Genomic DNA, 18,912 nt, shown 5'->3' with positions numbered 1-18,912 from the left:
CCAGTCTGATACCTCCCACCACAGGCACTGGGGAACTATGGAGTGCTTTCGAGTGGGGGAATGCCATAATGAAGGGAGCTGCTTTGCCCACAAAGGCTGGATGGGAGCTGGGAAAGATGGGAAGAAGGACGTAGTATGAACCCATATGTGTGGAATGCAGTTGTGAAGCAACCTTAGATTGTGCCACAGAAGCTTGAATTTGGGATGACTGAAGAGCACATAACAAGAAGACAAGGACACAGAGTCTGAAGAGATTTAGGTTCAAGTCCCGGCTCCGCTGCTAAAGCTGTACTGCGTAAAGGAGGACAAAGGAAAAATAATTTGCTGATGGGGTTACATAACCTCTCACTGTGTCTCCTCCATCAGCTCTGGGAGGGGGTAAGAACCAGAACAGCAGAGAGCGCTTAAACAGTTGCACGTGCCAGCACTTTCCACATTCTCTTCTAGGCACTTGCTATATATTAGCTGATGAGCTCTTCATAGAAACCCCATTAGATAAAGGACATTGTTATCCCTTTCGTGTAGATGGGGAGAGACTGAGGCACAGAGAGATTAAGTAACATGACTGGTCACACAGCCGGTAAATAGAGAAAGTAAGCTTTGAACCCAGGCCCCTGAGTCCATGCTCTTAATCCCTTTCACACTGTCTCTAGGGTGATTTTACCCACAGGAGTGTTCTGGGGTTAAAGTTGTCCTTTCCCACCCCTTTCTCTGTGTGTTGACACTCTGCCACCACACCATGGGCTCAGGGACCTCCCCCGAGAGGGCCTGCCACAGTCTGACATCTTCCACAGCCTGTCTAGAACTTTTCACTGCATCCCCTGACCCCAGACCCTCACCCCTGGCACTCCCAGTGCCCTTGGTTCTAGCTTCCTGCCACAGCAGGACTGGCACCGGGGACCACCCCCCCCCCCCAGCTCCCTTTCTTGGAATAATTTGCTTTGCCCTTGGGGCACTTTTACCTCTTTTATTCAAGATGACACTCCAGCCCAGCAGCCAGGATCCTCCTCCCCTGCCAGCCCACACAGCTCTTCTGAACAGGACTCGGCCACCTTCTCCAAGTCAGTCCCTGGTAGCTCGGCCAGTCCCACTTGTTCCTCGGAGCTGCCAGTCCAGAAGATGCGGCTATCCCAGGCAGTCAAAGAAGGCTTACTCACCCTGGTTGAGTCATCTTAGCAAAAGAAGTCAAATGTGCCTTTAAAAAAAAAATGCTCTTAAGAGCTGAAAGAAGGCCTACCTTCTTAGGGGACTATGAGAAGTCAGTGAGGTGGTGTGTGTGAGTGGGTATCACAGCACCTGCCCAGTAGTAAGTGCTCAATAAATGATTGTTATTGTCAGCATTGTAGTAAGTATCATTACATAAAGTATCATTCATGACTCCCTGGAGGTATTTCCTTCAGACAGTTACATATTCAACACTTATCAGGAGGCAACGATTTACCAGATCCCTGTCTGGTACAGATACAGGCTGGATAAGTATGTTCGTAAAAGGAAGCAACACATGTTGGTCACTTATTTTAAACTAGACACTGTTCTTGGTGTTTGGGGACATTATTTCGTTTAATCTTGAGGAGGTCTTTGCAGGAGATGCCATAATTGTCATTCTACAGCCGAAGAAACTGAGGTTCAGAGAGGTCAGCTCACCAAAGACATGGCCAGTGATTGAGTATGACTCCAACTATTCTTAAATAGATCAAGATATTTTGAGATCAAGCCCTTGCTGTTGGATGATCCATATTTTATTCCTATGCGCATGCAGTAGAATGCCTTTATTTATGTACATTTCTGGTTAAAGTTCATAGAAAGGTGTTCCTGATTTCATCTCTATCGATGAGGGTTTTTGTGCCCGTCTTGGCATGCAAGTGATGAGCTTGGTGTGCTTTCCTCTGATGAGTGTGGCTTTCGTCATCATCCAGGATACCATCTCTCATTACCTGGGACTAGGAGTGGAGAGGGAGAAGGTGGCTGGTAAGGATCTCGCACTGGACTCACCTAAGACATAGTTTGCAAGTAATTTTGTTTTTTAAACAAGTCCCAGTCATAAGCTTGCTTCTTGGATTGGTGCCCTTTGCCTGTAGCCATTGAAAGCCAAGTATGTCAAGGAAAAAAAGGTCCTTCAGTTAGTTGAGGTTTTATTCTGGTTCTACTTTGGTGGTTTGAAACTAATTACAGACTCTGGGTTGTGCCTACAAGTACAAAATGAAATGAGAGTTTGAGCCAATTACTTTAATAACGAAGAGAGGAAAATCCACTTTTCTTTCCATTATCTAAAGATTTCAGGCATATGTAAGTTTCTTTTAAATTGAATTATGTGAAAAGTTGGCCTCAAGCCTTCATTTCACTTTGCTTGCCTAGAAACCGTCTGAGATTTTGTTTCAGAGAGGGGGTGGCATGCCTTAGACTGCTTCTGTGGGACTAGAGGGTCGGGTCAGCATAATTGCAGGCTAAGAAATGTTGGTATTGTTGTGATAGAATATTTGTGTGTACTTGTCGGTGGGGGAGGTGTTTCCAGATGACTCTTCATTTACATTGAAGAAAAAAAAAAGGCTGGAGTACCTAGAATAAATTTCAAGATGAGTTTTCATTCATGTCCTGTACTGATTGACTTGCTTCGTGACTGTGGCCTACAAGGCCCGCTTGGCCTGGCACCCACCCCCTTTTGGACTCCACCATCTGCTCCTGACCAGGCCACACCACCTACGCTGGCTTCTTTCTTCTCTTTGTGTATACTGAACACACCCCCCAGCCTCAGGGCCTTCCTAATGCCCGTTCCCTTCTGCATGGAATTCTCTTTCCCTAGATATTTCCATGGTTCCCTCCCCCATTTCCTTCAGATCTCTGCTCAGATATCATTTCACAGATATCATTTTATCAGAGAGACACCATTCTTGGCCACCCATGCAGACGGCTTGCTCCATTCATCCTTCGTCATCACTGCCCTACTTGTTTTTTCCTTCTAGAACTGACAACCTCCTGACATAATATATGGGTATGTGCATTATATGCACGTGTGTGTGTATTATTTTGACAAACTTTATTTTTGAGAACAGCTTTTTTTATTTACAGAAAAATTGTGAAGATATGATTTTCATAAACCCCATCCCAGTTCCCCTTACTATGGACCTCTTTCCCTTATTGTTACCAACTTAGGTATGTTATGATGAGTCAGCCGGTATGGATGCGTTATTAGCTAACGTCCCTATTTTATTGCTAAGTTTTTATCTAGTGTCCTCTTTATGTTCCAGGATCTCATCCAGGATACCCCATTACATTCAGTCATCATGTCTCCTTAGGCTTCTCTGGTTTTTGATGACCTTGACAGCTTTGAGGAGTGGTAATCAGATATTTTGTAGAATGCTCCTCAGCTGGGATTTGTCTGATATTTTTCTCATGATTAGACCAGAGTTAAGATTTGGGGGGAAGAAGACCACACAGACAAAGTGCCATTCTCACATTATATCAAGTTATATACTATCAACCTGACTTACCTCTGTCAGTATTGACTTAAGGAGTGCTGCATTTCCTCAAGGGTAGAATGTCTACATAGATTTGGAATTACTCTTCATGGGACATTTCTGTCTTCCCATTCATTCATTCATTCATTCCTTCATCCAATTGCTTTAGAACAGTATGAACTCATAGACATTTATGTGCTATTTTGGGCTATGACCCAGTACTACTTTATTCTGTTATTTGTTCTGGTTTGGGCCATTGGGACTCCTCAGATGGATCCTTTATCTCTCTGAAATAACCCCTCATTTCGTTTGTTCTTTTTTATTGCTTCCTTACTTTCTGACACTACAAGATCCTCTAAGCTCATTTTGTCTGTTTCCTGCCCCAGCACCAGAATCAGCCACTCTCCATGGAGCCCTGATTCTTTTTGCTGGAGGATGATAACAAACACCAAGATCTGGGCACTAAGTGTGCTCATTGCTACTGAGCTGTTGTTGCTTCCTAGACCCACCCTGTTGACAGTGTGAGCAGATACCTGTGTGTGTACTAATCTATGTGTATACCCATATCTATAAATATTTATATATGTAATCATCTCTGTCCACATTAAGCTAACCATTAGTTTATACTTTATCTCCAACACTAATCTCTTATCACATGAGTCATTCTAGCTTCCCTCTCTTGCTTTTCTGTAAGCTTCCACTCAAGTAGTGAGAAGCCTGGCACCTGCCATCTACCGTGCCTTTTCTTAATTATCCAGTTACAATATACAAGTGTAGAAATACCAGAATTGTCAACTTTATCAACTGGAGTATATTGCTGATGTACAGTCTCTGTTGCCCTGTATAAACTCTCCTCATTTCCAGAGTTACTTAGGTCAGTCCCTTCATCTCCCACAACCTTCAGTGACATTGTTTCATATGTTTGTAATACAGTTGGATGCCTTGTCACATATAGCACTTTCCATTATGGGTTACACAGTGCATGATTCAAATTATGTGACATTCTGGAAAAGGCAAGATCATTGGGCAATAAAAAGACCAGAGGTTTCTAAAGGCTCAGGGAGAGTGGGGGAGGATTAAATAGGTGAGTCACAGGGATTTGGGGGTGGGGGTGGGGGTAACTGGTGAAACTATTGTGATACTGTCATTGAGCATGCATGACATTGTGCATTTGCTAGAACTATTGAACATTGTAGCACAAAGTGAACTTGAAGGTGTGCATTGTATCAAATGTATTTTCTGCCTCTATTAATAGGATTATATGGTTTTTATTCTTAAACCTATGGATGTGGTGAATTCATTATTGATGGTTGAATGTTGAACCATCCTTGCATACCTGGAATAAATCCCACTTAGCTGTGATGCATCATTCTTTTTATACTTACTTGGATTTTATTTACTAATATTATGCTGATGATTTTTACATCTATATTCATGAGAGATACTGGCTTTTGGTTTTCTTTTCTTGTAATGTAGTTAAGTTTTGGGGGAATAAAAAGTTACACGCACATTTTCACCTGTGGGGCGTTGGTGCCTCTAACCACTGCGGCGTTCAAGGGCCAAGGGTATATCTCCTTAATGTATTTCCTGACTTTCCATATCAGGATGTAAACTCGTAAAAAACCAGGGGCTATGTCACTTTTACTCACTGCTCTGCCTTCAGTAGCTAGAATAAGTACCCTGCTCAGGGTAGGTGTTTGATAAATATTTGTTAAATAAATTAATCAGTTGATTTTTACGGAGCACATCATTGTACTAGGCACTGTGCTCCGGAGGGAGAGACGACAATGAGAAAGAAAATGCCACGCATCTACAGTTGTCCTGGGGTGGTAGGGGGCCATGGTGGATAGACACTTAAGATGGAAAAAAACAACAGACTGTGGAGCTGAGGATAGGGAGGTATTGAAGTGTAGCAGACACGCACCTGAGCTAGCCTGGGCAAAAAGAAGGTAAGACATTTCCAGAAGGGGAAAGCACCGCCTGAGTTGAGTCGTCGAGAATGCGGTGACTGGCCTCTGTGAGCAAGAGCTATCCTGGTTGGGAGGCCAGCACAGGCCCGATAAAGTCCATGGCGGACGACATGCGAAGTGATTTTCTCACCCCACCTCATGTAACCCATTAGTACTCCACACAAGGCAGGAACTATTAACTCACTCTACAGGTCAGAAAGTCGAAGTGACTTGACAAAATGTCACCCATGCTGAGTGACGACGGAGCAAGTCTGTTTTCTGTCCAGGGCTCGTTTTCTTTCTGCTACATAGATGACTAAGGCACGACTCAGGCTCTGGCGAAGGAGCCAAACACAGAAACAGATCTTTATGGTTATCAGTGCTTCCTTGGAATGTGCTTTATTGTTGTTTTCTTTAAGACTTCGGCCCTAAAAGTAGTAAGCTGAAAATCAGGGCTGCTTTGCGAATGCCCACAAACCACTGGTGGGGGGAGTTTTGTCAAAGAAAGCGGGAAAGAAAAATAAATGTGGGCTTCTGCTCTTTAAACCTCAGCCCAGTGAGCCCGGCTTCCCGGAATACTTCAGGCCGCTTCAAAGGCCTATTGTGGAAAGTCTCCAGATGTGCGTGGAAAACCTCACTGGGGAGCTTCCCAGTGAAGAGGCCTTTTAAGCTTGAACTGAGATGAAGGAAGTTGACGTGATGAGTCCTACCAGGTGGCCCGTTTTCTGAAGGAGCCCAGATTCCACCACGACCTTAGGAAGGCAGGCTGGGGGAGGGTGGGCTTAGCCAGTTCAGCTTCCTTTGCCAAAACGGCATCTTCTTTGTTTGCAGAAAGCAGTGGTCCTTTTTGCTGTAGTGAGAGGTAGGGGGCACTCAAGAAGTGATTTATCTACCTGTAAATTGTTAGTGACATCTTGTGAGGGCTGGATGGGGTTTCAAGAGTAGAAAAAGTCGAGGTCCTGAGTGATCCGTGCCAGTCCCAACCAACGATGCCTCTCAGTGTTCTGAGTGTCCTTTGGATTTTTATCCTGATGCTTTGCCCTGCATCTCCGTTAGAGCTTTTTACCCCGTACCCTATATCTGTCCTCAGTCTGAGGCCCCATCTTCCTTTTGCTAGGCACCTTGAAGTTAGAGAGACTCAGGTTTAAATCCTGGCTCTCTGGATAGCTGTCTCATCTCGGACAAGATAACTTTAGTGGCACCGAGCCTCAGTTTCCTCATCTGTAAAAGGAGCGTAAATCTAGCCCCTGTAGCATCCTCTGACTGGGAGGAGGAAATGAATTGCCGAGTTGACTCACACAAAGTGCTCGCACGGTGCCTGGCACAGAGGAAGGATTCAGTCTGTTTCCATAGCCTTCCTCTTCGATCCAGTCCTACGTTTGGGAAGGCAGGGGCGGTCCCATTTGGCTTTGACTGTTCCTTCTGTAGCTTTTCAGATCCTCTCCCCGCCGTGTCCATATGCGCTTAGCTAAGTATTTTGAGATCACAGTGTATTTGGGGGAAAGTCCTTTTGGCTACAGCTAAAATTAGGTCTCTCTTCTGCTCCTCTGTTTACCACCCCTCTTCCTATTTTAACTAATTAGAAGCATTGACACTAAGAAACACTTGAGAGAAGTTGGGAGAACAGCTGGGTTCTAGATACCAGCAGCTGCTCCCTTGAGGCTTAAAAGCGTGGGAAAGAATGATCCCGAGTCCGGGAGGCGGCAAGGCGAAGGTGACAGAATGCCGAAGTCCGCGGCTTGGCAAACGGAGCAGGAGTCGGCGTCTTACCACCACGTCCTCGGCCTTCTGCTGAGAGGGACAACGACAGAGAGAGCAGTGGGGGCAGGGAGAGAGAGGGGGGAAGCAAGAGACCAGGGAAGGAAAGCACTGAGGAGCTCCACTCGTTGATCGGTTATGTAACCGGGTACTTCGTGCAAACCCCTGTTCCCCCCACCCCTGGACTACTGCAGGGTTCTCCCAGCTGGGCCCGTGCTCTAGGCTGCTGCCCCACTGCACCCAGAGAGGCCCCGTGGAAAGGTCAGTGTCACTCCCCCCCAAGACTCCTGCAATGGGTTTCCACTGTCACATTTAGGAAAACTTCTAGAACTCATCACATGGCCCCTGAGTGCCTGGCCGTGCCCTCTCCCACCACCCCTGTAGTTGCTACAGCTCAGCTTTGTTGCCTTTTTGTGCATACCCTTACTTCACCGGGCCTTCCTTTCCTGGAGCCAGATTATCTAGGTTTCTCTACCCTCCAGCTATGTGATGGGCAAGCTCCTTCACATCTCTGGGCCTTATTTTCCTTATCTGTAAAATGGGGACAATCATGGTAAATTGCCTCACAGAGTTGGTGTGAGGGTTTAATGAATACTTATTAGATGTTTAGAATCGTGACTGGCACATAATAACCGTTCAGTAAGTCTTACCTATTGCTTTTATCATCACTGTTATTGTTGTTATTGTTTCTTTTATTCCCTTGGCTGTAATGCTGCCCCTCCCCCACACACAGATTTTTCTTGACCTAATTCTTTGTCTTCCTTCAGCTGTGCGCTTAAACGTCACTTTTGGGGACGAGGATCCCTTGACACCCCCCCACCCACCCCCATCAAGCTAATGTTCCTTACACAGCCCTTTGTCTTTCTTCTTCATAGCACTTACTGCAATGCGTGATGACAGATATATTGGGGGAATGCTTGTTGACTGTCCGTCTCCCCTACAAGGCTCTAAGTTTCCCAAGGACAGAGACCGTGCTGATTTTGTTCACCAGTGACTTCCAGAACCTAAAATAGTGACCGACACATGGCAGATGTTCAGTAAACATATATGAGGGGAGGGAGGGAAGAAGAGGAGGAGGGAAGAAGGAGAGAGGGAGAGTGGAAGGAGGGGACAGAGGAGAAGGATAGGAAGATAATTAGGAAAAAGGAAAAAATACTTGTAAAGCCCACTCTCCTTGAGATCTTGTTGTCTCCGGTGCCTTAAGATACGAAGGGGCGGCAGAACACTTTTTTGTCTCTAGGTCCCTCTCTCCTCTCTTTCCCGTGTCCCACCCCTTTGGGACCCTGCTCTAGGCTTCCTCATCTTACAGCTAGTTGATATAACAAACATGTGCCTTCTGGTATATCTACTATTCCAGTAATCCTTTCTTGCCAGACATAACAAATGTATAAGCATTCATTTTCTGGACATACTGCCTTTGTTAAACTGTCTTAGAGGATGAAAACTCCAGGTAGTGAGGCAGAGAGGTAGGCAAGCTTTTGGTGTCACCGTTCCCTGAGGATCTTCCTCCTTAGGGCTCTTCCCCCAACCCCACAGAACATTTCAAAGGTAGCATGGCAGAATTTGGGCATCAGGAAGATTTCCATCTGACCTCATCTTTGCCTGTTCTCTGCCAGACTCCATGTTACATTCTAAACCATTCCATGACTGGCTGTGATGCCAGACCACCTATGTCCCTGCTGTCACCTTATCATGCAGTTCATGCAGCCTCCCTCCTGGGATGTTGGCTTTGAGCGTGAGGACCGACCTCGCTGTGACCCACCTCTCAGAGGAGACCTGGGAACTCTTTTCTCACGGTGGACCACCCAGAAAGGTTGACTGGAACATCATTTTATTTATAGGGGTGAAATACAGAAATATAGTTTAAAGGATAAAAAAAAAAAGAGGACACGATACAGCATGATACCTAGAATGTTTTGCAAAGGATTACAGTCTTGTTTAACAAATGGGCTTGAAGAGGCCTGCTGAAGGGATGCTGACTCCATAGTGCTTTAGCAAAATATATATTAGTTTTAACGAACTTATAAACGAACATGCTCTCATTTCAAAATAAAAACAACATCCCAGGTCATAGAGATGTTTGCAGAGTTATATTTATCTAGCAACTTAGAAACATGCCAAAAGCAAAATAGATTCTCTCAGGAACATGCTGGGATCTTTTGTATCTAGATCTTTTTTTTTTTAATATGGAATTTATTGTCAAATTGGTTTCCATACAACACCCAGTGCTCATCCCAACAGGTGCCCTCCTCAATGCCCACTTTCCCCTCTCCCCCAACCCCCATCAACCCTCGGTTTTTTCTCAGTATTTAAGAGTCCCTTATGGTTTGCCTCCTTCCCTCTCTGTAACTTTTTTTTCCCCTCCCCTCCCCCCATGGTCTTCTGTTAAGTTTCTCAGGATCCACATAAGAGTGAAAACATATGGTATCTGTCTTTCTCTGTATGACTTATTTCACTTAGCATAACACTCTCCAGTGCCATCCACGTTGCTACAGAAGGCCGTATTTTATTCTTTCTCATTGCCAAGTAGTATTCCACTGTATATATAAACCGCAACTTCTTTATCCATTCATCAGTTGATGGACATTTAGGCTCTTGTATCTAGATCTTAAGGATCGTCCTAAAGATAATCGTAAATCTGCGCCTCAGTTAGGTAGTTTCTGGCCCTGGACAGGTGTAGAAACGATCAGTTCTCAAATATCAATCCTAAGAGGGGAGTCTGTTCTTCCTGATTCCACAATGAGGAATGTTGGGGTGCCCTGAAGCTCAAAACTACACTGAGACCCATGCTTTTCACACCTGGCCCAGAACTTCCGGGGCCGCCCTGGAGGGAAGGAGAGCCCAGCCCATCCTGATGGCTTCTTCCAATATCTCCTGTTCCACCTTCTTCTCTGAAGCGCGAAGCTCTTCTACCCTCAAGGAAGACTTCATGGAGGAAGTGGCATTTTAGATTGACCGTTCCTTCATCCTTCTGTGCATTCAGCAAATATCTTTTCAGGTGAGCACCACCAACATGTTAAGCCAGGCACTCCAGTAGGAACTGCAGACAGCCCCTACCCTCATGAGATTGATGGTCCAATGGCAAAGGCAAACACTAAAGAAATATGTGTACATGTGACCAATATACTTGTTAGTGGGGAGCAAAGGAGCTGTGCAGAGTGCAATGAGAGTGTTTGGATGGGATCTGAAATCTGCAAAATGTGACTTGTCGTTCCTCCCTTTTAGAATGGTTTAAACCAGTGGCTTAGGAGGGGTGGGAGATACATCGGGTAGGAGAGGTTTGCCCTAGAGGGGAGATTTTACTACTCATAGATTGTTAATGCATATGAGAATAAAAAAGAGATGGATCTTTTAACTGGTTTTATTATTATAATTTAATTCTCTAGAGACAGTTCACCCCTCCCCTCATTGCCTATACCCCAGGTGAACAGCTCCTCCCACCCTGCCCTTTGGTAGCCACCGAGTCCAGGAAATGGATTTTACTGCCTGGGTTTGAATTCTGGACCTACTACTGTTTATTCACTGAGTGATCTTGGGCCAGTTACTTATCCCCTGTTCACCCCTATTTTCTTCCCCTGTTAAAATAGAGTTAATAATGATAATACTCATCTTTTGCAGTTGCTGTGAATATTGATGAGGAAGTTCAGGTTCTGCATTCTGACCTTGAAAAGCTGCTGAGCACTGCCCAACCCCTTCCCCCGCATCGAATTGCCTGCCCAAATCTTAACACTCCTGGCTGGAGTCCCCCCCCCGCCCCCCCCCCCCCCACAGATAGAGGCTTATAGGATCCCAGGCAAACATAGTTTCTTACTTCAACTAAGAAATGTCTGTGCACAAGAACCCTGCCTTTGCCAATGGCCTCATACCTTCTCTCTTGACATGCATTCTCCTGTCCACCACCCTAGGGAAACTGGGAAATGCCTCCATGGAAAGGTCCAAGCCACAAACAGTGTGTTGGGTGTCCCGAGGCTGCTTTTAAAACTCACGGATTGGGGGCGCCTGGGTGGCGCAGTCGGTTAAGCGTCCGACTTCAGCCAGGTCACGATCTCGCGGTCCGTGAGTTCGAGCCCCGCGTCGGGCTCTGGGCTGATGGCTCGGAGCCTGGAGCCTGTTTCCGATTCTGTGTTTCCCTCTCTCTCTGCCCCTCCCCCGTTCATGCTCTGTCTCTCTCTGTCCCAAAAAAATAAAAAAAATAAAAAAAAATAAAAAAAAAAAAAAACGTTGAGAAAGAAAAAAAAAAACTCACGGATTGTCCAGAGCGTCTGTGGCTTTAAAAAGAAAAAACTAAAAACACAAAGTGCCTTCACATCTCAGGTGTAAGTGCCAGATCTTGTAGCACTTACAAGGACAAATCCGCTTCTTACTGAATAATAGAGCTTGAAACGCATATGACTGGCTGATGTAAGCTTTGGCCAGGTCTGTGAAGAATTTTGCGACATTATTTCTCTTGATGTTCTTTTCTTGTAGCTGTTGTTCTCTGAACAGGAGGCCAAGCTGAGGTGCTCCTTCTTCCTTACCCCATGACCCTGAATGAGCCCTTTCAGATGTAGAGAAGCAGACTTTAAGCAAACACCTCTAGATGCAGGTTCTCACTCTGCCTCTACCTAAGTGGGGAAGATGCGTGGGCCCAGAAATCTAAGGGTCCTTCAGTATTTCTCACAACTCTTTCTCCCTAACACCGCCACCCTATCCATCACCAAAACCTCCTGAACACCTCTCATATCTGCGTACATCTCCCTCATGTATCACCGCCACCCTGATTGCCTCCCTGGACCTCTGCACCTGGCTCCTGCCAGACCGAATGCCGGTGCTTTAGGAAAGGAGACTGCAGGGTCCCCGCGGTGTGGCCCCAGCCTGCCTCCAGGTTCTGTCTCCTCCGCACTTGCCCTCACTCCATCTGCTCCAGTCACACTGGCCTTCTCATTCCTCAAGTGTGTCATTTTCTTTCCTTGTAGATAGTTCTGTTCTCTGCTGGATGCATGCTCATGCCTGCGCATCCTTTTACTGTCAGCCAAGCCATTACATAGAGTATACATGCATGCATGCATATACCAAATTACACATACGTACATATCGTACATAACGTGAGGCGGCAGAGACCCAGGAATGCCAAAACCCTCCCCTCCTTGCCTCTCCACACCCGGAAACCCCATACCCCGTGTCAGGAGAGAACCCTCATCTCTCAGATTCTGACTGCTCTGTGACAGAGGAAAGATCTAGAGTCAGCTGCCTACACCACCCTTCTCACACAGCTTCTCCTCATGCTTCTGAGCAGAGAGGGCCACAGCAAGAGGCTGTGGACAAGGTAATTTCTCGTTCTCTACTTGCCTCTGACCTGACAAATTATTTCTCGATTATCTCAGATTAATTTGGCTTTTTCAAATAAGCCTGCAAAGCTTTCCTGCCTAAACTGTCAAACCCAACCTCACCTGTCGGTCTGGTCATATCCAAAAACATTCATTCAAATAATTTTTGTTCTTTTGGGTTTCACTTTCACAGGCACAGAGACTAGTCGGGAAGGAATAAGGGCAGAAGGAGAGGCGGGGGGGGGGGGGGACAGATGGTGAGAGAGAGAGAAAGAAAACCTCTCATAACAGTTTGAGGACATTCGCAAAAAGGGGTCCACTCCCTCTTGCCACCACCCCATAACACTTTTTCTGACCCCCTCAGGAATCTCTCTTCCACTTACCAGCCCTCTGGAATAAGGATTAGGCCACCTTCCTTTCTTAGCCATCATTTGGTCTCCGGTGAATTTGACTCAGCCCCCCACCTTTTTTCCCCACCCCTCTTTAACTCATGAGAAGGAACTGCAGCCTGGGAGTCAGGAATCCCAAGTTCTAGTTCAAGGTTTGGCATCCATTGATTTTGTGATCTTCCGTAAGTATTGTCGGTGTCCTCCTCTGAGGCATTCTCAACACCGTGGCATTTCACCAGTGAATCCACCATGCACAGAGGTAACCAACATTTGTGAGCACTTGCTTCATGCAAAACATCATCCTAGGATTAACGATCCCTTCTCCGCTCACCACCCCTGCAAAGGCAGATGGTACTCCTGTTTTACAGAGAGGGAAGATACCACTCAGGAAAATTAAGAAACCTGCTCAGGGCCCAGGCTGGGAAGAGAAGAGGGGGTTTTCAAACCCAGGTCCCAGGTCCGTGTCTTTCCAGAGCTCATGAGCCATCACACTAAGCTGAGGCCCAAAGAGACTGTAGAAAAAGAAATCAAGATAACTTCTTACAAAACGACAAATAGAGCGCATCCTCTTCATTCCTGCATTATGCAGAAGACGGGATGCCTTTCTTGGATTTTTTTCCTCCATGCACACCTCTGCTTGGGAGCCGGGAAGAAGGAAAGCACACATTGAGACTTCAGGTAGAAATACGTAAAAGCTGGAAGCCCAGGACCAGAGGACAGAAGAGGTCAGGGAAGGCTGCGGCCCCACGCAGGTGTCAGAGCATCCCCAGCCCAAGCCCTTTGATCTGCAAGGAGCAAACTGAGGCCAGAGAGTTACAGAGTTTGAATTTACACCTTTTGCAGATGGAGAGAAGGGCCTAGAACCCAGGTCTCCTGACTCCACAGAATCACCCACATCTAATAAGTGTCCTCCATTCAGAAAGAAGAACCTTCAGAACATCAGTTCGTACCTACCTAAAAGCCACACTGAGCTATGCTAACAGGCTCTGCAAAAAATGTTCTCACGGCAACTCCCAGCTGAGCACACAAAGAAGCAGGTCCCAAGGAACACTGTGAGGATTGTCTGAAGGGATCTATGCTGGTGAGATTACAAAAATCATAATATACGAATAAATGAACATATGGAAGAAATCAGCAAAGCCCTCTCCTCCTTCCCATATGTAAACTCGGCCTTCGCCTAAAGTCATTAAGCAAACACAGATGCGGCCAACCCAGGCACCAGATGGCAAACGAGAGTTGGAATAAGTGGGAAAGAAAGCTTTCAGTGTTTATTCAAAGAAGGGAAAAAAAGCCATGATCCAAATTGCCGCAGTTTCCACAGAATGGTCACCTGGGGTCACCAAGGCCCAAAGGTGACCAAAACAAAACAAAAGAAAAAAACCAGGAGTGACCATGATTGGGAAGTGGTAGGAAAACCACCACTAACTTCAGTGAATTGAATGCAGCGTCAGAAAAATGTGACAATGCTGGGAAATGAAGGAAATAGCTAAAGAAAAAGGAGCAGAGATGGACAGGGAATGGAGGGAATCAGCTTTTGCTACACTTACATGTACCAGGAGCTTTGTATCCTTGGGCTGATTTAATGCTCACAATGACCTATCAGGGATTGGCCAAATTTTCTAAATGAGTAAGTTTTATAAATGGACCGAGAGAGATGAGGCTCTCAGGTCACATCAAGAATTCCAAGCTAGCTGTTTCCAGTGATTCCTGGGCACCACTCCCTGCTTTGCAGCTCTGATTTCTAATTGTTTATCCTATTGTCAGACCATGTAATATTTGACACAGCAAACATGGCCCTGGAAAGATTCCATTTATCCCATCATCGCTGAGCATTAACCATGTGCCCGCCGCTGGGAATACACATGGGTTATATCCATGTGGCACTCACAGGGGAAGTCATATGGCACTTTCTCCCCCATCTGCCCATACCGCTGGGTATAAATAAAAAGGTGACCTATTCAGGTATTGCCTTAAGGAGAAGCCAGAGCAGACATATAGAGTGAGGAACAGAGCATGCCTGAGAACTCGATTCCACTGTTACTTCACTAAAGACACCCTTGTCTTTTCCTTACCTTAGCTCACTTCCTCTCTTAGCATGTGCATGTGGGATGAGCTTCTATAATGAAAATACCCAAGGGCATTCTTGCTTTTAAGTGTGTATGAACTTTTTTTTAATTTGTTTTTAATGTTTATTTATTTTTGAGAGAGAGAGAGACAGACAGACAGAGCACAAGCAGGGGTGGAGCAGAGAGAGAGGGAGACACAGAATCCGAAGCAGGCTCCAGGCTCTGAGCTGTTAGCACAGAGCCCAATGCAGGGCTCAAACTCATGAACTGTGAGATGATGACCTAAGCTGAAGTCAGATGCTTAATCTACGGAACCACCCAGGCGCCCCAAGTGTATATGAACTTCTGTATCAGAAGTAGAGAATTCTAATAATGCTTCGGTCTCAATTAAAAGCTTAAGTGAATATTAAAATATGCCCCTGCCCCCAAAGTTCAGTCAAACTGTTTATTTGCTCGTGGATGCATCAGTAGGGTGGAAAACGCTTTCAAGCTAGATGGACGTGTCTCTTGACTCTACCACTAAATATGTTGTCTTGGGCAAGCCACATTACTGCTTTGAGTTTCAGTTTCCTTGCCTGTCAAACAGAGTTAACATGCATTTTGAAGGGCTGGTTTCATTTTCCTCTTGCCCCTCGTCTCTTTCCCCATGGCCAGTGTCCACATGACCGTTTTTTTTTTTTTTAATTTTTTGTCTTACCGAACCTCAAAGCAGGATGAGTTCAGCTTTCTTTTTCTTTTTTAAATTTTTTTTATGTTCTATTTTTTATATTTGAGAGAGAGAGAGACAGAGACAGAAAGCAAGTAGGGGAGGGGCAGAGAGACAGAGATGGAATCTGACACAGGCTCCAGGCTCCGAGCTGTCAGCACAGAACCCAACGCGGGGCTTGAACCCACGAACTGCGAGAGCATGACCTGAGCCGAAGTTGGATGCTTAACTGACTGAGCCACCCAGGCGCCCCAAGTTCAGGTACTTATCCCTTCCTAAAGGCCACTGAGCTCTGTAATAAAACACTGTACAACCATAAGGCAGGCTTCTGTCATTGTATATTGTCCCTGGACAGCCTCTCTTACCCTGGTGTTTAGTTGAGTTTGGCCAATGGGAGGCATCAACAGGAGCTTGGAGGAGATATGGAAGGTATCCTTTCTCTCCTTGCTGAGCTGACATAGGTTGACTGATCCATCTACCGTGGACCACCATTCCTGCAGGTGACCTTCCCCCTCCATCTTTCTCTCTGGGTGTTGGAAGTCTCTCCCTCTTGTTACTCCTGCCAGGGCATTAATGGTTCCACTATTGCTAGTCATGGGGTACTTGTTTCTTTTCCTAAACCTTCCTTTAAACAAATCCATGATTAAGCTTTACCTCAGTTACCCAATATGAGTGTCCAGCTGTTTTCTGATGGGAACCTAACATGTCAGCTCAATTTTCCATTTTCTATAATAACTACATCAAACCTCCCCGATTCCCAGCCGTATCTTTCTTCTCACATTCAGACATATGACCTAGTTATTCTCAGGCACCATCCACCTTGAAGAAAAAATAGAAGCCATTAGAAAGACACCTGCCATCACAGCGCACAGCTTATGTCCAGCGATGTGCTGCAGCTGATTCACAACTGGCATGAGAGCTGACCACGCATGTCTCTTCTCCACTCCGTGTCCAGGGACATCACATGAGTAGCTTCCTGTGGGCCACAGAAGAATTATTTACGCTCGAAAAATTGGCAAATGCTACATAGTAGGGCTATTGTTATTATTATTTTTTTGGTAGAGCCAGTTGCTAACATTTATCAGCACACCATTGCTTATATCCCGACTCAAACTTTGTCTCCTTCATATTTTTTATAATGGAAGAGCCTGTTATCAGAGGCTTCGCCATCCCCCACTGCCTCTGACAGCCCACTCAATCCATTGTCCTCTCTTACTCCTGTATATGTGGTAGCTCCTTCTCAGCACCGTTTACACATGCTCCAGACTTGTCCCGTCCAGTACGGCAGCCACGAGTTGAATGTGGTTATAGAGCTCTTGAGATGTGTCTGGTCCAACTGGAAATGTGTAAAATAGGCACAGGACTTCAAAGAGTTACTATGAATAAAAGAACATAAATGTTGAATAACTGTGCTGATCACTCGTGAAATGGTATTTTGGGTGTAATAGCTTAATTAAAATGTCATAAAATTACTGGTCTTTTCACTTTGTTTTAAGTGGCTACTAGAAAATTGAAAATCACCTAACTCCCATTATTTCTTTTCAACAGTGCTACTGCACACGCTCTCCTCTTAATGAAATCCCTTCTTCTACCTGTCAGCCCCTCCGATTATTATCTTCTCACAGTCAAAAGTGTTGTAAGAGATGGCTGTCCTCACCGTCCTGATTTTCTTGCCACTCCCCTCTGCCTCCTTAACCAAGGATGATCAGCCCTTTACGTCCACAATTCTGCCCAAATTGTCCTAGCCTAGGCTACTAATGCCAACGTAGGCCATTGCTCAACACAAAGGGCTTTTCAGTCATTACCCTGCTTTATGTTTAGCAGCATTTTGCAACATGGGACACTTCTTGCATTGAAACACTCTTCCACTGACAACATACATTCGTGATCTTCCTCCCGCTGCTCTGAACACTGCTTTCCAAATTCACTTGCCAGCTCCCCTCTCTCCTCCTCCCAACCCTGCACGTTGGTCTTCTACAGGATTCCGTTCATCTCATCCGCTTCTAAGAATCCATTTACTATCTGCATGTCAGCAGCTCTGCAGCTGTCCACATCACATGTCCACTTAAAGCGCTCACCGGCATCTGAATATAAATATGTTCAGATTTGCACTCATCATCTCCACCCTTGCCTGCAAAACCGGCACTGGCTCAGTCATGGCGCGATGTGTAAATGGCGCCACATCTACTTAATCTCTCCTGCCAGAACCTCAAGGACCTTGTGAACCCACCTTTGCTTTCCTTTCCACTTCAGTCTCTCACAGTCACTTTCTAAACTGCATCTCAGGTCTCTTGAATTCTTTCACATGGCTGTAATTACACACTCACCACCCTAGTCTGGGCCACCATCATCTCTCTCCTGGACTGCTCCAGGGGCCTGCTGAATGGTTTGCTTGCCTCCTCTTTTACCATTCTCTAATCTACCCATCAGCCATAGTGATCTTTTACAAACTTGAGTAGGATCACTCTTGCTAAAAACCCTCTAGTGGCTTCCCCTTCACGTCAGCATAAAGATTTACAAGGCCATCCAAATTCAGACTCCTGCTTTCAGCTGTAGCTCCATCTCTTGTCACTCTTTCTGTTCATTCCATCTACTCTTGGATTTCCCTCAGTGCTTTGAATGCACCATAATAGCTCAACTTCAGATATGCATCCCATCCCGCTTAGATCCTTCTTTATCAACATTCTTTATGGAGCCGATTCCTTTTGCACTTATAGATCATTCCCTAAGCGCCCAGACTAGCTTTATATACCTCTGACCCTCTCCTATAGCATCTGTATTGCTCTCGTAGAGTCTTAAGCTCCACAAGGTCAGAGATCAGTGCTGTCTGGCTCAGTGATGTATCCACAGTATCCACAGGCCTAGCACAATGCCTGGCACATAGTAACCATTTGTTAAACCGTAAAGCTAATATTATCTGGCTCAGACTTCCCAGTCTGTAGAAGGTGAAACTGGGATCTAACGAAAGGAAACAACTTGTTCAAAATTATAGAGGCTAGACTAAGGTTAATGCAGAACCAGAGCCTCCTGATTTCCGGATCACTTCTCTTTCCAGTACATCATGTGCCTGTCTATAATTTGGTAACCAGAGAGAAGTGGACTGAATTCCCTATGTCTTGTGAAAGCCACAGCAAGCTCATATTCATAAACACAGCTGACATAGTTGTTGTTTTCTATGTTTGTTTTAACTAGAAGGCCTAGAAGTCCAGTCTAAAAATAAACTCCATGTTTCTAAACCTAGAAGCTCCTGAACTTTTATTCCCAACAGCCCCTATTCTACTCA

General features: G+C 45.5%; 1 protein-coding gene across 6 annotated transcripts in view; it reads left to right on the top strand.

The window, feature by feature from the left end:
- The window catches only part of FGGY (FGGY carbohydrate kinase domain containing), a 419,346-nt gene that overhangs the window by 380,724 nt on the left and 19,710 nt on the right, over positions 1 to 18,912 (top strand). Inside the window, exons 15-16 of one of the 6 annotated variants that reach the window (XR_006963067.1) lie at positions 9,971 to 10,160; positions 10,781 to 11,224. The exons of 4 other annotated variants lie outside the window; for them this stretch is intronic. The gene's annotated coding sequence lies outside the window, so the exon portion shown is untranslated. Of the gene's footprint in view, positions 1 to 9,970; positions 10,161 to 10,780; positions 11,225 to 18,912 lie in introns of those variants that run through there. One more of the 6 variants, XR_006963068.1, reaches the window with a different exon arrangement.

This window comes from Lynx rufus, unplaced genomic scaffold (assembly GCF_022079265.1).
Source record: "Lynx rufus isolate CCGP_SWC_20201006 ecotype Redwood Valley unplaced genomic scaffold, mLynRuf1.p SCAF_2, whole genome shotgun sequence".
Lineage (NCBI taxonomy): Eukaryota > Metazoa > Chordata > Mammalia > Carnivora > Felidae > Lynx > Lynx rufus.
The sequence above is the reverse complement of the archived record's forward strand: the minus strand, read 5'-3'. Positions and strand labels throughout refer to the sequence as shown.